This window comes from Culex quinquefasciatus, chromosome 1 (assembly GCF_015732765.1).
Source record: "Culex quinquefasciatus strain JHB chromosome 1, VPISU_Cqui_1.0_pri_paternal, whole genome shotgun sequence".
NCBI classification, from domain to species: Eukaryota; Metazoa; Arthropoda; class Insecta; order Diptera; family Culicidae; genus Culex; species Culex quinquefasciatus.
Window position 1 is genome coordinate 70,000,701 of NC_051861.1, and position 11,992 is coordinate 70,012,692.

The 11,992-nt window shown below is 42.4% G+C and overlaps 1 protein-coding gene across 4 annotated transcripts in view; it reads right to left on the reverse strand.

Moving 5' to 3' along the window:
• The window catches only part of LOC6053471 (flocculation protein FLO11), a 47,690-nt gene extending 36,278 nt beyond the window's left edge, over nucleotides 1–11,412 (reverse strand). For 3 of the 4 annotated variants that reach the window (XM_038266761.1, XM_038266758.1, XM_038266762.1), the window contains exon 1: nucleotides 11,275–11,412. The gene's annotated coding sequence lies outside the window, so the exon portion shown is untranslated. The remainder of the gene's footprint in view (nucleotides 1–11,274) is intronic. The other variant, XM_038266759.1, reaches the window with a different exon arrangement.
• Nucleotides 11,413–11,992: the final 580 nt, after the last annotated feature.

Below are 11,992 nucleotides of genomic sequence, written 5' to 3' on the forward strand. Positions count from 1 at the left end.
ACATTTACACATTAAAAAGAAGAAAACCTGAGGAAATTGTAACAGTCGGTTACAACGACAAACGTCCGCCTGTGCCAGACACTCAAATTTACCAGATTGTTTTCCGACCGGTGGAGCTGCCGGACCAAAGCCGGACCTTAAGATGACATTTTTTGTGAAATACGCGTATTAACCGACAGATGGCAAGTGGGCCTCGTCGGAGTCCGCCCATTAAATTCGCAACTCAAAATTTGCATGGGAATCTTTTTTTTCGTGACGGCTTCCGCGGCACGCTCAATTGGGTACTAAAGTCCTATGTACAATGGTAAAAAACACGATTAAAAACCATTTCTGATCACTTTTTTTCATTCTAATGCAAAAAAAAAAAATGACAAGACAACATTTTTTCGATGGATGAACTATGGTCCCCTTGAAACGGGCTGTCAAGTAGGAGCTTTTCTGTCAAGAAGGACCGCTAGGTTAATTTTTCAAAATTTATTTAAAAACCCATTTTAAACTCTTTATGGTCGTACAAAGGGTCATTGTACTCAGAAAAATAAGCTTTATCGCTGTAAACAATAATATCAGCAATCTAAGCATCATTTTAGCACCCAATTCAACTGTTCTTGACTAATATTTGAACGTAGCGTATCTCTGAACAAGTTGTTTAAGAAAATGATTCCAGAATGCTTATTTTGTCGGTTTAAACCGTAACAAGGCAAAAACTATATTTATTTAAACTATTCGCCATTTACAAAAAGTTTGGCTAGATAACATAGAAAGCTGCCATCTTAGGCCCACTGGGCTCACAAAAAGGGGTACACTCAGTACAAATGTTGGCTTGGTTTGGTGTGTTGTTTGTACTTATGGCATGGAGACGACTCCTACACCTGGAATGACTTAACGGCCTAACAACCAAGGCCGGGACCGACATTTTACTTCCTCATCCGATGGAAGGTTGGAGCAGATGGGAATCGAACCCGGAATCATTCGCTTACAAAGCGGACAGCGTAACCATTCGGCCACGCACATAATCTAAAAATTTATATGCTAAATGTATCTCAAAACAAACCAGCTATTTTAGTTGAAAATTATAATTAACATGCCAGGAACGCAGCGCAGCGGATAGCAAACGAAAACGACGACGACGACAAAAGTCCAAGCAGAGAAACAGCACGCGCTTGTAGGTAAACAGGCAGGCACAGCCCTCTGTCACGACGGCCATGTTTATGAAACCTAAATGTTCGACGCGAACATGAAGACAACAAAGAAGATGAAGAACGCATTTGCTGTCAAAATTTGAAAATAAACAAACCGCGTGGTAAAAAAAGGCATTTTTTAAATGTGTTACGTCCGGATGTGAACCGGAAGGAAACAGCGTTGTACCAAATGTGGAGACAAAACTTTATTTGCTGCTTGACTGTTTGGTTGCCAACGACTGAATGGTGAAAAGTGTGAAGCTAGCAAACGATGTTTGCTACGATTGGTTTCGCTAGGTTGCTGGGTTGCTAGTCCAGGGTGGTACAACAAAATGTTGAAATGATTTCCATGAAAAAATAACGACACGGGACGGATTTCCAAACACAAGTTCCCCCCAGAGACTATGGATAAATGCCCCGCGAAGTGGCGATGGGGATGGTTTTGCAAGTTCAGATTTGTTTGAACCACTTCGCGATGAGCTTCTTGTGGTTCCACAATAGGTTGGATTCTACACAAGCACGCGATTCCTTCGATTCCCTGTGCGAGTCGACAGCGGGAGTGGGCCAGTCCTCGGAGAAGGTTATCGAAGGATGCTCGGAAAGACCAGCTCCGCCACAATCACCGGAATCACGGATGTTTCTGCACTTGGTCGGTTAATCCCTGCCGGAGATTGCAGCGAGTTGTTCAGAAGGATCTACAGCAGGACTTGGCCAGTCCCCGGTCCAGTACTACCCGGCAAATCTTCCCGGTCAAATGGAAGTAACACTTCTCACCTTTTTTCGTAACAGATTTGCACACACAAAAAGTGTTGTTTCTTGAAGATTTGGTGTAAACAAACAGACAACACCAATACTGCTACACTCACAGAGCCCACGCAGCAGTATTAGTGAAGAGCCCACGATAAACAACGTGGGCTCTTCACTCATACTACTACGTGGGCTCTTCGAGGTTTTGGTGACTGTCAAACGTTCTAGCCATTTACAGTGGTGCCAGCGGGTTGGGCAGGCAGGCAAGCTCGTGGGAGAGTTTGAACCTGAGAGAGAGCACGTGCGTGTACGAATTGGAATTAAACATCGTTGTTAGGTAGCCCCTTACCCAGTCAAATCAATCCGAATCCTGAAACGGAATCTAATTAGAATCGTATACAAATTCCGTTTCACACGCAACAACCGGTTCCGTGTTCGAACCGGTTGTTGCGTTTGAAACGGAATTTGTATACGATTCTAATTAGATTCCGTTTCAGAATGCGGATTGATTTGACTGGGTTACAGCTAGCCGCGCAAAAATGGTCAGTTTTGGGCGCTAATAACTTCGCGGGAAAAAATCCTAAAAATATGGTGTCTTCGGGAAAGTTGTTCTAATTTTAAGGATAAATGGTAAGAATCAGATAGTAAAACAGTTACTTTTCTCCATACATTTTGACGATTTTTCCCATACAAACATTAGGCTACGAGACAAAAGCCTCCGTTACGGTCGAGAGAAAACGGCAGCTGGGTCCCGGAAGCTGCAAGGTGGCAGCCCCACCACGAGACTAGGTATTCACAGCCTTAGTTAGGCAGCATACCGAAGCAAATCATGGTTTTCTACCTAAGGTACTCGCGATTGAGTGTATAGTAGTGCGGTTGTCAAAATCGTTATCTCTGGCTCTCTCACTCCACTGACACTGACATTGTTTATGTTTTGGTTTTCCTGGCACGGTCCATTGTTCGTTTGTTATTGTTTTGGTTTTAGTGGCACGGAGTCACGCACTCACACTAATGCAAAGCAAGATCGCGAGTACCTATGATATACAGCCTTGGAAGCAAATCACCAACTCAGCAAAACCACGGGTATGAATCTTCAAGCAATTTCAATATGGCGACTTGTATCAGAAGATTGTGAGGCATTTTCGCTAGTTCCCACTGTTCTGTGTTCTGCGTGCACGTCCGCAAATATCGACCACACACATACTAACACAAAGCGCCACCAAGAGGCAAAAGGTAGTTACGAATTATTGACCTTGTCTTTACAAACCTGGAGGGGGTGGAGGCGCGCGTCACTGAAGAGCTTAAGATAACTGATCACGAGACCATCGGTATTCACGTCGGAGAAACCACGATTAACCTACCGGAGCAGAAAAAGAGTTACGTTAGCTGGAAACGGTATACGAAGGAACGACTGCAAGCTGCGCTACGAGCAAAACTGAGGAGAGTTGACGCTGGAGTGACCGTTGGAGAAGCTGCACAAACTTTTGGCTCAACACTGGCGACGGCGGTTGCGAAGCTGACCGATCTATGCAGCAATGACCGGAAAGTCTCAAATGCGTGGTATGGAGAACAGCTGAGAAACCTGAAAACCGAGCGGGATGATGCCTACAGGACCTTCAAACATACAAAAAGGCTGGATGATTGGAACCTTTATAAAGTGCTTCGAAACCGCTACGTCCGAGGATTGAGATCATCAAAGAACCTGGCAGTAGAAGAGGAAATTCGAAGTTGTCACGGAAATCCCAAGAAGCTTTGGAGAAGCCTGAAATCGCTGATTCGGCCTGGTGGAGAACCTCCAATGGAAATTGTTTTCGAGGGAGCGCGAAGCGAAAGGGAAACGGCGGAACGCTTGAATCAGTTCTTCGTGAAAAGTGTAGAGACAATCCATAGAAACATCCCACCAGCCCAGGTGGAACCAGCAGTAGTACCAGCAGAAGTAAGGCTAAACGAAGATGGCAGCGAGGACTTATTAACGGAGCTTCAACCAATCACCTTGACGAAACTGAAAGAAACAATCTACTCGTTAAAAGACTGCGCTGGTGTTGATAGCGTGACAAAACGGGTCATGACGGATTCATTTGACGTTGTTGGAGAGCAGCTGTTGGCGATTGTCAACAGATCCCTGGAAAGCGGAGAATTCCCACAACCTTGGAAGCGGACTTTGGTGATACCGATACCTAAGGTACCGAAATCGACGCGTCCGGAAGATCACAGACCAATCAACATTTTGCCACTCTATGAAAAGGTTTTGGAAACTATAGTAAAGGAGCAGCTCCTGGCGTTTGTGGATCGGACGAAAGTTTTACTCGAAGAGCAGTCTGGTTTCCGAAAGCATCACTCCTGTGAGTCAGCGCTCAACCTGTTACTGCTGAAATGGAAACAAGCAATTGAAGAAGGGAAAATTGTCCTATCAGTGTTCGTAGACCTGAAGCGAGCTTTCGAGACCATTGACCGAACCAAACTGAAAGCAGTACTGCGTCGCTACGGTGTTCGCGGTTCAGCGCTCAAATGGTTTAGCAGCTACTTGGACAGCAGAACGCAGGTGACTCGTTACAACGGCTCCACGTCAGCAGCCACGGCAGTAGATCTTGGTGTTCCTCAAGGCAGTGTGCTTGGACCGCTTCTCTTTATTTTATATATCAACGACCTGAAGCAAGCACTGAGACGAGTTCAAGTAAACCTTTTCGCTGATGATACTGTACTGTTTCTGACCGGAACTAGCTTTGAAGAGTGCTTTAACGTGATGAATACTGAGCTTGCCAGTTTTAACGAATGGCTGAGATGGAAGAAACTACAGCTGAATGTCAGCAAAACAAAATGCATGATAGTGACCACACGACCAAGCGACGGCGTAAGCAGAGCGGTTCGGATAGATGGCGAGGAAATCGAGAGGGTCGAGACGATCAAATACCTCGGAGTGATGCTGGACGAAAAATTGAACTTTAATGACCACATTGACTACACAATACGGAAAGCAGCCCGAAAATTTGGAGTACTCTGCAGAATTAACCGTTTCCTGACGACTGAAGCCAAAATAGACGTGTACAAATCCTGATTGCTCCTCACTTCGACTACTGTGCCTCTATCCTGTTTTTAGCAACTCGTCAACAACTGAAAAGAATGCAGGTCCTGCAGAGCAAAGTGATGCGACTAATTTTGAAATGTGATCGTTTAACACCAAGACAAAACATGCTGGATTGTTTACAATGGATGTCTGTTCGTCAAAGGATCGAGTACAATACGTTAATTTTTGTGTTTCGTGTAACTAAAGGGATGGCGCCGAAATACTTGACAGGTACGGTGGTATACGGGAGGGATATCCATCAGCACGACACCAGAGGAGCTGACAATCTCAGATTGCAGATGTGCAGGAAGGCGTGTACGCAGAATTCACTGTTCTACAAAGGATACAGCATGTACAACCAGCTACCGGAAGCAGCAAAGAACACAAGGAACATCAACGAGTTCAAAAACTTGTGTAAGAATTTCGTGCGTCAACGACCGATGGAGTAAAAGTGAACCACGACGGTACTGTGAGGAAGAGCATGTTATGACGGCCGGCCATCTTCATTATCGGTACATGTCGCATGGGATCACTTTGGGCCTCATATGATGTAAGCTTGATCAAAAGTAACGCGAATCTGGGCGCGGTTCTAACCCTATGTGCTCATATGTGTGTGGGATAGCAAATGATCTCAATACCCTAAATGGAAGCTGCAATCTGAGTGATAGACAAAAGGACTCTACATAGGTTTTGTAAGAGCGCCTTGAGATGAAGTAAGAGAGGAACGGATGGGCATACACGGAAGTAGAGTTAGATCAAAGGACACTCTCAATAATAGACGATAGAATTATCGAAAGATATCTGCTCGTAATCCTTCCATGCTACAAAAACTGTGTATGGGTAAGAGGTGGGCCATCCAAGGAAAAAAAAAAAAATATTTTTGGCACTTTTGTTAAAAAATATGCGGTTTTGCAAAAAACAAATAACGAAACCAACTTTTAAGGGTAGTTCGACTATCAAACTTGTAATTCGTTGCTGATTTGTCAGGAATTTTTTTTTAAAATAAAAAGTTTTTTGCAGCACCCCTTTTGGGCGGACATTTATGTTGTCACCTTTTGGTTCCTTGAATTAGCCATGGATAATTTCACAGTGTAATAAACAGGGCAGCTACCACCACGCGGCGCCACCGTTTTGATTGAGAAAATGATACAGGTTTTTCAGACGAGTTTCAATCCCGTGGCAAAACAAAAGAAGACATTCAGGACGGATTAATCGGCATCAGACTAGGCGATGTAAAAAGGACAACTCGGTACATAGAACGTTTGAACTCAATATCCTGCACGTGCTGGCCTTCTAGCCTTCTATGTGCGTCTCGACAAGACCTATGGAGAGTGCCCAAGACACGACGTGAAAATAGTCATCGGCGACGCAGACGCGTAGGTCGGAAGGGAAGCTTTCTTCCATCCTGTCATCGGCAAGGAAAGCCTTCATACTCGCACAAATGACAACGGCCTTCGTTTGGTCAACTTCGCCGCAGCCAGGGGAATGGATATCTGTAGCACCTTCTTTGCGCGCAAGAACATTCGGAAGCACACCTGGCGGCACCCGAATGGCGAATCGTGCAGACAATTCGATCACGTTTTGGTGGATGGTCGACACTTCTCGGACGTGATGGACGTCCGATCGTATAGAGTACCGAACATCGACTCTGATCACTTCCTGGTAGCGTGTAAAATCCGAGCTAGGCTGTGTTGACGCCGCGGACTGCGAGGATAGCACGGTTGAACGTCCAGCGCCTCGCGAGCAGCGACGTTGCTGCAGAGTACAGTCGGAAGCTCGACGAGCGGATCAACGAGGACGCGCCTACGGGTAACCTGGGACGAGCAATGGGGAGCCCTCCAGAGCATCGCCAACACAACGGCTAACGAAGTGATCAGCACAACCAGAGGACGCAAACCCAAAGGGTGGTTCGACGCGAGTGACGGACGAGAAGAACGAGGCCAGGAAACGTATGCTGGTTAAGGGTACGCGCCGAAACTCTGAGCGATACAGTGAGTTGCGAAGAGCAGAGAAACGAACCCACCGCCAAAAAGAACGGGAATACGACGAAACGGTACTTGCCGAAGCGGAAGCACAGTACAACACGAACGATAAGCGGAGGTTTTACGCAACTGTCAACGGTGTAAGAAGGAAAACCACGCCTTCCCCTGCGATGTGCAATGACAAGGAAGGCAACCTGTTGACAGACAATACTGCGGTGGCGGCTACACAGAGAAAAATATGTGAATTTACTCGACACGGAAAAAATGAATCACATGTAAACTCAGTTGAAATTCGATGTAAACGGTTGAATCACACGTAAAATCATGTTTTTACGTATAATTTGTTGCAAATTTACATCAAATTGCATTTGTATTTAAATGTTTAATGACGTGCAAAAGTGTTACATCATAAATGATGTAACAATCAGAAATATTTTTTTGTGTGTAGGTGGAAGAAGCACTTCCAGCAGCTGTTGAAATGAGAGACACGATAGGGAATCGTCGAGGACAGGATACACGTTGAGGAAGATGGAAAAGCTGTGGATCCGCCTACGTTGGAGGAAGTAGCTAAGGCTGTTAAGGAGCTCATGAACGGGAAATCCGCGGGAAAGGACGGACTTCCGGCCGAACTATTCAAGCACGGGAGGATGACCGAGATTCTGCATCAAATCATTCTACTCATTTGGTGCGAAGAACAGCTTCCGACCGACTGGTTAGACGGGCTCGTCACCCCAATCTACAAAACGGGCAAAGACTCGATTGTGCCAACTATCGAGGCATCACAATCCTCAACACAGCGTACAAAGTACTCTCCGCATCCTGTGGAGCAAGCTGAGACCGATGACCGAGACCTTGTCGGCTAATATCAGTGTGGTTTTCGAGCGGGTCGGTCAACGAGTTTCGGGAGTACAACCTGCAAACACAGCATTTTTTCATCGACTTCAAGGCAGCGTACGATTCAGTCAAAAGAAATGAACTTTGGAAGATTATGGTAGAACACTGCTTTCCAGCGAAGCTAATAAGACTGATTCGTGTAGCTCTTTACGGTTACGAGTCGTGGACGCTAAAGGAGGCTGACCAGAGAGCACTTGGGGTCTTCGAGAGGAGAATCCTGCGTTCTATCTTCGGCGTCAAACAAGTAGGAGACCGGTGGCGCAGGCGCATGAACTTCGAGTTGTACCAAGACTACAAACATGCTGATATCGTAAAAGTCGTCAAGCACGACAGGCTGAGGTGGGCTGGACATGTAGCCAGATTGTCAGACGAGCGGGCGGCTAAAGCGATATTCAGCAGCGAACCTGGACGGGGTCGTCGGCTTTGTGGAAAGCCTCGTACGCGTTGGCTGTGTGCAGCCGACGAAGATGCAAGAGCGGCCAACGAGCAGCCCAAGACCGAGCATCCTGGAAATCTTCGATAAGTTCAGCGTTGGGTCAATAGACCTGTTGCTGATAAAGTAAAGTAAGTAAGTAATTAAAGAACGCTCCGTTATCGTTGTGAAAAATAATATCACCAATTACAAAAAAAGTTCAATTTTAGGACCAGATTACACAGTCCAACAAGATTTTGTCTCTGAGACGAGTATATGTGTTCCTAGTAGAATTTTGCCTGCTTAATCCGAATCCGGGTCCAGAATTGCTCCAAATGGTCCCAATTTTGAGATACACCCGTTTGAAATGTTAGTTTAGGCCAAAATAAGCTACTTTGTCGACTATTTTACAAAGAACTTTTGAATAAACAAATAAACCAATACATGTATCTTAAAGTTCACGTTTTCCCTTTCTGAAACACCCCTGGTTTTAAAATTTGATTGTTTCTACGCATAATTATAGCCATTTTAAAATTATATTTTCAGTTGGTTCTCATTCAAGTTTTTCCAACTTGCATGCAAGTCAAATTATAATTTTAAAATGGCTATAAATATGCGTAGAAACAATCAAATTTTAAAAACCAGGGGTGTTTCAGAAAGGGGAGAACGTGAACTTTAAGATACATGTATTGGTTTATTTGTTTATTCAATAGTTCTATTGTAAAATAGTCAACATAGTAGCTTATTTTGGCCTAAACTAACATTTCAAACGGGTGTATCTCAAAATTGGGACCATTTGGAGCAATTCTGGACCCGGATTCGGATTCAGCAGGCAAAAATCTACTAGGAACACATATTCTCGTCTCAGAGACAAGAAACATTTGATTTTTTGTTGAACTGTGTTATCGATTCCTAGGCAATTTGGGCATAGATAATCATCACATCACATGGCGAAAACCTGTCAACAATTTGCTAAAATTACCGTATCCAAGCGAAGCGAAGCTTCCCTTTTTTGCATACCCGCTGAGAAATTTAGCGCCCTGATCGGCCGATGTAAGCCCAATTTTATTCTACCATCAGACGTTCGATTACACAGACCAACAAAATTTCTGCACAGGCTCAACTCGTGGGGAAGCATGAACTTTGGGGTGCCCAGAAACACGTGCACTTTGATTTTTTTCAAAAATATTTAGACAGGGCCGAATGGTTTTTCTCTAAAGTTTGTATGGAGAATTAGTGCGATTTGCTTCTCCTACATATTGCATGCAATTTTTAGTTGTATGCTAGAGCGACGAACCGCCCCAACTCTCCATACAAACTTTAGAGAAAAACAATTCGGCCATGCCTAAATATTGTTGAAAAATTTAAGGTGCACGTGTATCTTGGGACCCCAAAGTTCTTGCTTTCCCACGAGTTGAGCCTGGGCAGTGATTTTACTCTTTTTTTGTAGGTCAGTATTATCCGAAGGTTTCTAAAAAACTTCGGATAGTCGAAACACAATAAAGAAAACCCTTAATTTTTATTTTCTCGCTCTTAAAATATTTTTTCAGATATGCAAAATTATCCCTACGACTAAATGTAAATCTCAATAAAAACTGAAGTTTTATTTGTAAAATAAATAATAATTCATAATTCTTTTTTTTAATCTTGTTCTTTTAATTTTGCTGCCTTTCTATTTGGCATCAGAGTTCACTTCATTTGTTAGCTAAACATGTGTGCCTTTGCTCTATGTCTAATGTCTATGCAAATATTAATTTACATTACCTAAAAATATCACAACATCAGCAGTCAAACGGAATAGAAAACATCTCTGCTAGCATTAAATCTTTTCATCGATCGCAAGCACGGAAGGATACGAAATGGAATGGATATAGAATATAGAACGTAATTTACTGAAGGAAGAAAGACACTTTAAGCTGACGACCAAACAGAATATGATACAGTTGAGAGCAGCATGCCCAGATTGAAAAGTTTAATTACCTACTAGAACAACAAAAATTGCATTAGAGAAGTTACATAATTTCACAAATAGCACATATATGATACTTGAAGAATCTTAAAAAAAAATCTAGATAGTTTTTTTAAACAGTTACTTTTTAAATGGTAGCAAAGCATTTCAACACCTTACATTCCAGTTTTAACTACGCAATAGACAAAATAGAAAGTCATGTTTTCCTAGACAAATAAAAAACATCTTACATTATGTTGTTTCACAAATGTGAACATTACATGGAAAATTTATAAAGGTTTCGTTTTGATGATGTGCAATCATTTTTAAATAGAGAGAACTATTAATGAAAAAACAGACCTTAAAAAACATTTACGTACACAAATGTTCAATTGACTAGTCTTCAAAAAAAAAAACAACCAGTGTTTCAAATAAGGCACAGCCAAGTATAACAATCCACCAAACGAGCGAAATGTCCCGAAATCTCTTACAAAACCAAAGTAGCTTTCTATACGCCATATTTGCAAAAATATGTATTCAATGTATCTGGTTGAGAAATCTTTGATTTTATCTAGAGTTGCTCAAATATCCGATTTGTGTTTCTTTCCATACGTTTTTATATTGTACATAACTTTTTAATCGTCTTAGTGAACCAACCCTATCCTACAGCACGAAATAAAAGTTTCATGAAGCCATTTCAGGGCAAATTTCAGGGTTGTTCAAATAGCTACAGAAAAAATCTTTATATTCCTAGTTACTCTTTCAGACTCTGATTTTAGAGTTTTTACTATTACACTTGATAATCATTGATAAATTCATTCAAAGACTTTACTGCCAAGAAATAATAAAACTTTTCTAGTATCAATTTTCACAAACACTCACACACAACAGGAAAATGTCTTGAATATGTACTCCATTTTCAATATTTGTAATGCGTGCCTGGAATTTGCTTTGGAAGCGCTAAACACTTTTCATTTAAAATTTTACATTCAATCAAAGATGTCCTCCTAAATTAACATTAGTTTTTTGGGCACTGCCACATTCATTACCAATATGCAACACTGTTATATTGTTTGAGAAAGCAGCACGCTTTCCTGAAAACTCGAATCAACTGAGAAGCAATCTTATCACCGACTAAAGCTTACAGCTTCCAGTTTTACAATCCCACAAGTTCACTCATTTGGTCGCGAGTTATCACGGTATCAGCCGGGAATGCTCACAAGAAAACGTGTGAGTGTTTTAGGACACTCCACAGTTGTTCGTATGAATTCGCGATTAAAAGCTCAAAAATTCCGACAGATGGCGCAAAGCATCGAAGAATTACGATTCAAATTTTCGCTGTTCGGTTGCAAACTTAAAATTGAATTTACAGCTCTTACACAGCAAAAAATAATGTAAAAATGGAAGGTTGAAAACAGAATGTTGAAAAAAAGAATGATGAATTTTACTTCTATAATTGTTGAATAACGAAATTTTTTTTGTCAAACAGGTTTTACACAAAAAATTTGTAATATTACCTAATTTTTGATGAATATTCAACATTATTTTTGCTACTCGTATACTTGAGTAATATTCATCAAATTTAGGTACAATATTCAATCATCTTTTGACCCAGGGACTTTGACAACTGTTAAACGCAACGTTTTGAAAAGTGGTTGGCAGAAGCCTGTCGGATCGTGATTCAATCGTCGCGTGTCCGGGAGTTTTGGTCGCTCGTGCGTTAATCAATCGTTGCAGATTCTGTGCGACGACGTGTGTTTTGGTGAG